This window comes from Adiantum capillus-veneris, chromosome 10, assembly GCF_014529385.1.
Source record: "Adiantum capillus-veneris isolate H3 chromosome 10, ASM1452938v2, whole genome shotgun sequence".
NCBI classification, from domain to species: domain Eukaryota; kingdom Viridiplantae; phylum Streptophyta; class Polypodiopsida; order Polypodiales; family Pteridaceae; genus Adiantum; species Adiantum capillus-veneris.
The window spans coordinates 152,121,482-152,132,840 of NC_140940.1; positions in this window are offsets into that span (position 1 = coordinate 152,121,482).

Genomic DNA, 11,359 nt, shown 5'->3' on the forward strand with positions numbered 1-11,359 from the left:
CTCTCATCTTGTATGTAGAACCCCTTAAAAAGGAGTTGGTCAAATGATCCATGACAAAGTTGCCAGAATTCTTTGCAAAACACCCAAAAAGGATACTGTAGTGTCCTTTTTGGTACCAAACTAGTGTTAATGTTGTGAGCGGGATGGAAACACACAGAACGCCTCTATAACGACCCGACACACACTCTTGGGAAGATACACACACACACACACACACACACACACACACTATGGGGCACCACTTGGCTTACACAACACACCTGGCCGAGACAGTGAACACACCTATGGAGTGAGAGGAGAGAGACTATCCACTTGCCAGATACAATCACAAACTAGAGTAGAAACTTCGCTCATAGGAGAAACTTACACAGAAAAACAGCAGGAAAAGAGTGAGGAATTTGGCAAAATGGACAGCGCCATCGTGTCCGGAACGGCCCAAAACCCCAGTCTACAATGTCAAAGTGCTCAAATCCGCCCTCGGATGAGTAGTTTACGGCCAAAACAGGCTCCAAAATGAGCAAAAACACACCTGCGGCTGTTCCTCCTCTCTTCTCCATGTTTTTTCTGTTCTTCTCTTTATTTTTTCAGTTCCCACACTTAGATTTTTTAGTTGGGCACCCTTGGCCTTTTAGATGACCTCAAAGGGACCCCGAACAGGGCAAAAACTGACCTTGCAGTGGATAGTTGTCACCCTGCTACATCCGTACGCACACCTGGCACTCGATTTTTTCTAATAATGTGTCTCGCCACCACGTGAAGTTTCCCCAAAAAGTGGTCCTCATGATGACCTTTCTGCATATTTATCACAAGGAAACACCCACGTTGTGTCCGTACTTCTCCGCGTGCAAGTATTGACCCCGTTCGACCTCCTTACACCACTCGATGCCATTTCATGCACCTGCTTACCTCATGTCGTCGGCCCGCGGATAGCTTCCTCGAGAAGTTTTACGTGCTACCAACTCCTCCTCATTGTAGAAAAAACACACTGGTACTGATAATAGTGAAAATCGCTGCACTATGTACACCCTGTCCTACCTGTACACACGTGGGCCCCACGTAACCACCTGGCTATGGAAATTGGATAATCCTTTATTCGATGCACTATGCATGTGTATTTACATATGCACAATCCCTTGCTAAAAAAAACTCCTGACATAATTTGCCCATCCCCTAGCCTGCTAGATCATTCATGATCAGCAGCAGCAAAGAGAGATATGAGACTCGCCGCATCACAGGTCTCCTCATCCGCGTGCAAATATTGACCCCGTTCGCCCTCCTGACGCCACTAGATGCCATCTGACGCACCTGCTTACCTCATGTCGTCGGCCGGCGGATAGCTTCCTCGAGAAGTTTTACGCGCTACCAACTCCTCCTTATTGTAGAAAAAACACAGTGATACTGGTAATAGTGAAAATCGATGCACTATGTACACCCTGTCCTACCTGTACACATGTGGGCCCCACGTAACCACCTGGCTCTAAAAAATGGGCAATTATTTATTTGATGCACCATGCATGTATATGTACATATGCGCAATCCATTGCTCCAAAAAACTCCTGACATAATTTGCCCATCCCCTAGCCTGCTAGATCATTCATGATCAGCAGCAGCAAAGAGAGATATGAGACTCGCCGCATCACAGGTCTCCTCATCCCTCACAGACATCACTTGCTCCACAGACAGCTCATCCTGCTCCACCATCATCAATCTAGCATGATACAATTTAAGACACAATCCATTTACTCTTGACTTATGTAGAACACCATCCAGGTTAGCCAGCTGATATGTGCCATTTGGAAAACACTCCACTACCTTGAAAGGGCCTTCCCACTTAATTTGAAACTTCTTTTGGAAGGTGTTGTCCAGCTTACTGTTGTAGCGCAAAACCAAGTCATGTTTCTTGATACCCTTACTTTTGACCTTTTCATTTATCTTTGCCAAAGTCTTATCCTGCATCTGCCCATAATGCTCCAATGCGCTCATCCTATCCAGCTGGACCTCTTGTAACTGCAAGATCCTCTCTTTGAATGCATCACTAGGCGGCCCAAGCAACTTCTCTAACATCTTGACCGCAGGCAACTCTACCTCCACAGGCAATAGTGCTTCTTTTCCATACACCAAATGAAATGGAGTAAACCCTGTACCTGTCTTCACCGAAGTACGGTAAGCCCATAATGCACTAGGCAATTCCAAATCCCAATTCTTTCCTTGGTGCTCTATCACTTTCGAAAGAATCTGTACCAACTCACCATTGAACCTTTCATTTAAGCCATTACACTGTGGGTAATAAGGAGTGGTATGCTGGTGCCTAATCTTCATCTTTGCGCATAAGAAGTCTAGCAGTTTAGCTCTAAATCCTGGCCCCTTATCTGAAAGTAGCTCTAATGGCACCCCAAACTTGCAACATATTTCATCATACACAAATTTTTCCACATCCTTTGCAGTGATCTATTTTACTGCTATAGCCTCTGTCCATCTAGAGAGATAGTCCACTGCCGTCAAAATATAGCTTTTGCCCCTGCTTGTGATAGGTAACGGGCCTACTGCATCAATCCCCCACTTTTCAAACACATCAAACGCCATAATGGTTTTCTGTAGCTCTGGCTTCAATACTCTCTTCCCAAATGCTTGACACCTATTGCAAGACCTACACCAATGGTGAACATCCTTCTGCAAACTAGGCCATACATACCCCTCTTGCAAAATCTTATGCAAGGTGATCTTTAGAGCAAAATGGCCACCACATGCGCCTTCATGATTCTCTTCCAACACTCTGTAAAGCTCCTCCCGCCAAGGTACATGTCTAAACACGAGATCAGCCCCTTTCACGTATAAGACATCACCAATCAATTTGTACCTATATGCTCTACGCACAAAGCCATACTTCTTAGACTTCTGAATCTCCTTTGGAATGATTCCTGTTAGCAAAAACTCCTCTTCTTGAGCCAAACTTTCCCGGCCATGATAAAGAGGTAAAGTGGTCCTCAACACAAATAGCTCCCCAATCATGCCTTGAGCTGCTTCATGTGCCTCTCCATTTAGAGCACGTTCAATGTGTCTGATGATCCATGCTTCGAACTTTTTTAAGAGGCCTTTAATTCTGAAGCACATTTCCTTCAATGAGGTGTTCTTGCTCTTCCACACACCCAGCACTTGCTTCACCACTAACAAGGCATCACCTTTTATGCTCAACCTTCGAACCCCATGCTTCAAACAAAAGTGTAATCCGGCTTCCAGAGTAGCATATTCAGCCTCATTGTTACTATGAGCATCCAATTTGAACCCTCTCTTGCATACTAGCTTCCCCTCTGGATCATAAAGTGCTATACCCCCTGAAGCTGCATCATGGCTCTTTCTGTATGAACCATCAAAGAACAACACATGTGCATTGCTGATCTGTGGCACTTCTTCAACTACCTTTCTCACCACCTCTTCCTTAACAATAAGGGGATTCTCCTTGTAGGTCAACAAATCAGCTAGGGTAGCCCTTGTACTATCTTCCACTAGAAAAGAGAACTCAAACTCTTGCAGCTCAATTACCCATTTCGTCACCACATTTGACATGTTAGTACCATTAATTAACTGTGGCAAAAAGGCATAACTCATCAAGAAAACAAAAGGTCGTGGTAGCAAGTAATGACGAAATCGTCGACAAGCAAATATTACACTGGCCATCACTAGCTCTACTTCCGAGAACTTTCTCTCCGCTACCAACTTCACTCGGCTTGCACAATACACTGGCCTCATATAATGGCTGCCCTTCCCCTTTTTCAAGAGCATGGCTCCAATGGCATCATCCCCTACTAAGGGATTTACATAAAAAACTTTCTCCCAATCAGGAGCCTGCATGGCTGACAACCCCCTAACACCTCTTTCACCTCTTGAAACACTTCTTCACACTTGTCATCCCATTGCAATGGATCATGCTTTGCCACTTGTTGTAATGGATAAAGAATCTGAGAAGACAATGGAATAAACCTTGCCATGTACTTCACTTTGTGTATAAAGGTTGCCAATTGCTTCGTACTCGTAGGTGATGGAAGAAGAATAATAAACTTAACCTTGTCTGGATCAGCCTCAATGCCATTTTCTAACACCATATGGCCCAATAACTTCACCCTTGGCTGTGCTAGATGACATTTCTTTGGATTTAGTTGTCCTCCACATTCATCATGTCGAGCCAATACCATCTGCAGCTTCTCATGGTGTTCAGCCCTATTGCTATAAACACAGAAGTCATCCATAAAAGCTTGAACACAACTACCAATGAATGGTTCCAACACCCAATTTGCTCTCTCTTGATAGAAGGAAGGTCCATTTGACAACCCAAATGGCAATACTGTGTAGCAATAGCAGCCCCATGGCGTAATAAAAGTGGTATTTGTGCGGTCTTTAAGAGCAATCTTCAATTGAAAAAAGCCTGAAAAACCATCACACACATTGTACCTCTCATAACCTGCCACTGAATCCAAGATCTGATCGATGAATGGAAGAGGATATGGGTTCTTCTTAGTGGATGCGTTTAAGGGTTTAAAATCTACACAAATTCTCCACTTCCCATCCTTCTTTGGACTGACTACATTTGGACTCACCCATTCTGTGGTCTCCACAGGGACTATGAACCCTGCCTTCAACAACTTGTCCACCTCTTCTCGCAAGGCTTCCATTTGCTCTTGACCCATCCTTCTTAGCCTTTGCCGCACTGGCTTAGCACCTTCTTTCAGCTCTATATGCATCTCTTCGCCCTTGAACCCTCTGATGTCTTCATATGAAGTAATGAACCCATTAGGAAAACTAGCCAGCATGTGCAAATATATATCCTTCTCCATAGCTGAGAGGTCTCCACTGATCATTTGTGTCATCAATTCCTGCTTCTTTGACAACTCAACCTTGGTTTGAATCAGCCCTTCAATCACTTCATAAGGCCCTTCACTTTCATCTTCAACCTCATTCGCAAATGCAACTAAACCAAACTCTTGTATTTCTTTGTCCATCAAAAGAAATGCAACATCAGCATCCTCATCACTGCTGGTAGTGCTATCACTGTCCTCATTTGTCACCGTGGAAGAGTCTTCATCACTAGACTCATCCTCATCTTCATAAAGCTCCTCTAATCGTTTCTTTGTGTCCATATTATAAAGCTTCTTGGTACCTGTCTTTCCATAGAGGCTAATCGTACCATGTCGCCAATCTTGAACAGCTCCCACTGCACGTAACCATGGTCTGCCCAGTATAATAGGATATGCTCCCAACCCGGCTGGCATCACATGAAAATCAACCACTGCCTTTGCATCATATGCCTCCACTTCTAAGCTCTTTACAACACCCAAGCATTTTACTTTTTGATGGTTTGCCAATCTGATCCAAAAAACTGACACCCCAGCCACTGTGAGACCCATCTTCTCAATGCATGAGTGTGTTATGACGCGTATTTGGGCTCCGCCATCCACATAACCTTGTCCCAAATTTTTCCTTTTATGCCACACATCTACTATTGGACAAATGTCTGGTAGCTCATCCATTGCCAACACCTTTACTGAACCTCTCTCTGGCTCTTTCTCCATTGGGTTAACCATCCTCTTCCACTGTCGCTTTAGCTTAGGCACCATCTCTATAAGCTTCCCAAAAGTAACATCTGCCTTCCTGCTCGTAGATCCTCCTTCAAGTCATAGCTTAATTGCCCATCCCCTATTGGAAAATCTGAAACATGAAACTTTCGACGAGCTCTCCTTTTTCTCTTGGCCTTGACATCCTCGCCTTCATGGCTGTTTCCTTTCTTCTTTCTAGGACTTGGGGCACTTCTTCCTTCCTTTTCCTCTGTGGTCCTCTTCCCAATAGGCATCACTAATGTATCCTCTAGCTTTGATGCCTTCTCCAAGGTGACTACACTTAGCACTTTTGTCTTTCCCTTTTCCTCCTGGTCAGTCCACTGGTTCCTTCGTCTCCCTTAATTTCGATGCCATAGTCATTTGACCTAGTTATCACCTGTCTTGGCAATGGATACATGTCTCCCCCCATCCTTGGTGGCTTATCACATTGCGGGCTGATGTGACCCAACTCTCCACAATTGTAACATGTGGGCGTCCGCCTCCAAAACCTACCATTGCTTTGTCCAACACCATTCCTAGGTCTTTCTTCATCTCCTGTCTGATTTGCATACCTCCCTCGACCTCGATTATTTCCCACTTGACCTAGCATGTTTAGGCTAAGATTCTTCATCAAATCTACCACTTGCCTCATGTCTTGCCTTAGCCCATCATCTTGCACCGATGTAGTGACCACTGCTGGCATAACCTGAGTAGTAGCAGGAACCACTGGTTCATGATGAACCCCTCACATGCGACCTTGTAAAGAGTCCATAGGCTGAAATTCAGACCTCATGGGCAAAGAATCCACCCCTAACTAGCTCATTTTCCTCAGCTTCCACTCTTTGTTCCTTGCTACCTCTAGTGCATCTTCATATGTCCTAGGCTTCTTTAGCTCCACTCTCCAACGTATATTCTCCCAAAGACCAGCCAAGAACCTGTCCTTCTTCATCATGTCAGGTGGGGGTACCTGTGGTGCTAAGGCCTTGCACATCCTCTCCCATGCCAATGAGAACTTACGTATGTACGCATCTACTGGCTCACCTTTCTTTTGCACCAAAGCTTGTACTTCTTGCCACACTTTGTCAGGATCTTCTATCTTCACAAACTCCACCTCCAACCCATGCCATAGATTGTCCCAAATCAACCTTACGGGGGGATCAGCCATACGCAACTCCTCTTCAAATGCCTTGGACCAAACTTGTGCATCACTCTTCAAACAGATTTGGAGAAGACGTAACATCTGCACAACGTCATGAATCTGGTTTCTAATGTAGGCAACCTCCATCTTTTCCAGAAAGTCTTCCACATCTTCATCACTTCTTCCATGAAACTCCGGATAAGAGAAAGCCATGGCTACCCAAGTTATGATGCTTTGAGAACCCCTTTGAAGACACGTGCAAGAACCCAAAACTTTTACTGACTCAATTCCCAGAATCTTCAATGGAGCTCAACTTTAGATAAGGAAAAACACATGCACATCAAATGAGTTTTCATAGTTGATCATCGGAATTACAACAGGCAAAGGACATTCGAGTATCTCCCTTAATCTTCTTGGCCCGAACATAAAGACTATGCGCTGCTAGAAAAAAATCTTCTTGGACACATGAACATTTATCTGGATTCTTTGAGTTAAATGAAATGGAGTGACTTGAGGGCCATTTTGATCATCCATTAAAGCCAACCATGCAGCTCCCAAGAAGGCACACCTGACTTATCCTCTGATTTTTCCAAAATTTCAGCAGCATAACAGCATAAAATGGCTCAAAAGACCAAAAGACCAGCCATCATAACTTGGAAAAATTTTGACAGAGTTTCCCTAGAAGTAGAGCAATGAGAACCCAAAATATAGATTGTATCTGTATGCACAAACTGTCAACAATAGAACCCGAGCATCAAATAGGACTCACTAGTACATAGCCGATGGCGAGGTCACAAAAAGGGTGCTCCAGCTACCTGTATCACCGAAAGGATCTCCACATTTGAGAATCCCCCAACTCAATAAAACCTCAGGCTATCGACCCTCAGACGAAGGATAATGCAAATCGCGTATAGTCAAGTCTTAGAAATGACTATCTTCCAGACCAAGTCTCAAAAATGGCTAGGAGTGCCAAATAAAACCAAATATGGCTCCACAAATGCATACAATGGCAGTTTCCACAAGTAGCGTACAATCCAACAGACAATGCGCTCATACAGGCGCCAAGTGATGCATACCCACAACAACTGCAAGTGACACCACTACTAGTATATCCCTGTACTCCAGCTACCTGTACGTGTGTGAATCACCTGTCCCTGTAACCTGTAACCTGTAACCTATAACCTGTAACTTGTAACCTGTAACCTGTAATCTGCAACCTACAACCTATAATCCCGAATCTTGAAGCTTGAAGCTCGAAGCAGAAGGTACTCGAAGAAGATCCTCCGTGGGGGCGCCAAAAGAATGTGAGCGGGATGGAAACACACAGAACGCCTCTATAACGATCCGACACACACTCTTGGGAAGATACACACACACACACACTATGGGGCACCGCTCGGCTTACACAACACACCTGGCTGAGACCGGGAACACACCTATGGAGTGAGAGGAGAGAGACTATCCACTTGCCCACTCCACACAGAGACACACACACACACACACACACACACCCAAAAAACTCATCTCAAAAGAGGGGAACTTCTGATAATTAGATACAAATGAGCTTGGGCCAACACCAAGGGGCAAACAACTCACACAATATGGGTAAAATAAGCCAGATACAATCACAAACTAGAGCAGAAACTTCGCTCATAGGAGAAACTTACACAGAAAAATAGCAGGAAAAGAGTGAGGAATTTGGCAAAATGGACAGCGCCATCGTGTCCGGAACGGCCCAAAACCCCAGTCTACAATGTCAAAGTGCTCAAATCCGACCTCGGATGAGTAGTTTACGACCAAAACAACCTCCAAAATGAGCAAAAACACACCTGCGGCTGTTCCTCCTCTCTTCTCCATGTTTTTTCTGCTCTTCTCTCTATTTTTTCAGTTCCCACACTTAGATTTTTTAGTTGGGCACCCTTGGCCTTTTAGATGACCTCAAACGGACCCCGAAAAGGCCAAAAACTGACCTCGCAGTGCATAGTTGTCACCCTGCTGCATCCGTATGCACACCTGGCACTCGATTTTTTCCAATAATGTGTCTCGCCACCATGTGAAGTTTCCTCAAAAAGTGGTCCTCATGATGACCTTTCTGCATATTTATCACAAGGAAACACCCACGTTGTGTCCGTACTTCTCCGCGTGCAAGTATTGACCCCGTTCGACCTCCTGACGCCACTCGATGCCATTTGACGCACCTGCTTACCTCATGTCGTCGGCCCGCGGATAGATTCCTCGAGAAGTTTTACGCGCTACCAAATCCTCCTTATTGTAGAAAAAACACAGTGGTACTGATAATATTGAAAATTGCAGCACTATGTACACCCTGTCCTACCTGTACACACGTGGGCCCCACGTAACCACTTGGCTATGGAAATTGGGTAATCCTTTATTTGATGCACCATGCATGTGTATGTACATATGAGCAATCTCTTGCTCAAAAAAACTCCTGACAACGTATCCCCAGTCTCAATCCCAAGGCCTCAAACACCTTCAAAGGTGCAGAGAGCTAGCAAGGAGTGAGGTAAGGGAAGAGTAAGAAGAAGTAACATAGGATAAAGAAATAGTCTCCTACCTTGTATTACTCTTTTAGCTTTGCATAGCATAGTAGCATAGTAGTAGAGATGAAGAAGATGGAAAGCTTTTGATTTGGAGCATGGTTCTTGATTGCATTTGCATTCCATAGCCAAGAAGTGTTGGTGTAGGCTCTCAACTTCTGAAAAATATTGGAGAAGGAGGTGAAGGTCTTGTCTTGCTTCACACCAAGAGTGTGTGTCAGGGTGTATATCTTGCAATCACACCTCCTCCTTGCTTGGGTCGACCCCTCCTTCTAGCTCATGCTTGAAGCTCATGGATCATGTCAAGCCTACCCAATCACAAGCCTAGGTCATTTCAAGCAATAGAGGTAGACTTTGGACAAGTTTCCTCCTTTCTCCTTTGAGAGAAAGAGCTTGAATAATGCTTAAACATTTAATTAAGCCCTAGAATACCTTAAGGCCCTAGGTCTAAGGACTTTTAACACTAACCTTTGGAGGTATTTAATGAAGCTAACCCTAAGGTCTTTTAAACTCCATTATATGGTCATTGATCTTTGATAGACCATCGCCCTTTTGGACGAGTTGCCTTCTCTCCCTTTGGTCCTGTGCTGAGCTAGATCTAAATGCACATGTCTATATTCTAACTCTTGTTCCCATTTGTTTTCCCACATTAAATGATAAGTTCAATATGAGAAAATCATTTGGGTTAGTTAAGTATTAGATTTTATGACAATGCCCATCTATGTTCTCAGCTGTATAAAGAGCAAGATTCTTGATGGTACACAAAGACGATTGATGCCACTTACTGCTATACTGCTCAACCTGCTTTTTGGCTTAATGAGGAAGATAATGTTGAAATTAAGCTTGAGAGGAGTTGGCTTACGTGACAAAAATGATGACTACTAGCATAGTAGCATAGTAGTGGAGATGAAGAAGATGGCAAGATTTTGCTTTGGATCATGGATCTTGGTTGGATTTGCATTCCATAGCCAAGAAGTGTTGGTGTAGGTTCTCAACTTCTCAGCAAGCTTGGAGAAGGAGATGAAGTTCTTGCTTCACACCAAGAGAGTGTGTGTGAGGGTGTATATCTTGAAAGCACACCCCGTCCTTGCTTGGGTCGACCCCTCCTTCTAGCTTATACTCGAAGCTCATTGGCTCATGTCAAGCCTACCCAATCACAAGCGTAGGTCATTTCAAGCAATAGAGGTAGACTTTGGACAAGTTTCCTCCTTTCCCCTTTGAGAGAGAGAGCTTGAATAATGCTTAAACATTTAATTAAACAAACTAAATTATCATTGGACCCCTTTAGAGGCCAACCAATAGGCTTTAGGCGCCTTATGAGGGCAACATGGGGGGTAGCTTGACATGTGTGCTTGTTGCGTCTTTTGTCTTGGGCTTGCCTTGAGTGAGTAAGTGTGTGTGTTCTCTCTCATGTTCCTACTTGTAGGGATTGTCCCCCCTTGTGTAGGGATCTAGGTTGACTTTGGAACACCTCACCCCTTAAGCACCTTAGTCATGAAGCCCCTCAAGCACATTAGTCATAAAGAATGAGAAGCACCTCAAGCACCTAATTAGTCATCAAGCATGACAAGCACCTCAAGCACATGCTTAGCTTGTCTAAGGTCTAAAATACCTCAAGGTCCTATGTATAATGACTTTTAACACTAACCTTTGGAGTTCTTTAATGAAGCTAACCCTAAGGTCTTTTAAACTTCATTATCTGGTCATTGCTCTTTTATAGACCATCTCCCTTTTGGACATGTTGCCTTCTCTCCCTTTGGTCTCGTGCTAAGCTAGATCTAGAAGCACATGTCTATATTCTAATTCTTGTTCCCATTTACTTTTCCACGTTAAATGATCAGTTCAATATGAGAAAATCATTTGGGTTAGCTAAATATTAGATATTATGACACTGCACATTCCGTGTTCTCAACTGTATAAAGAGCAAGATTCTTGATGGTACACAAAGACGATTGATGCCACTTACTACTGTACTGTTCAACCTGCTTTTTGGCTTAATGGGGAAGATAATGTTGCAAAAGCTTGAGAGGGAAGTAGATACTATCTAGAGAGCTTAATGGAGAAGAAGCAGGAGA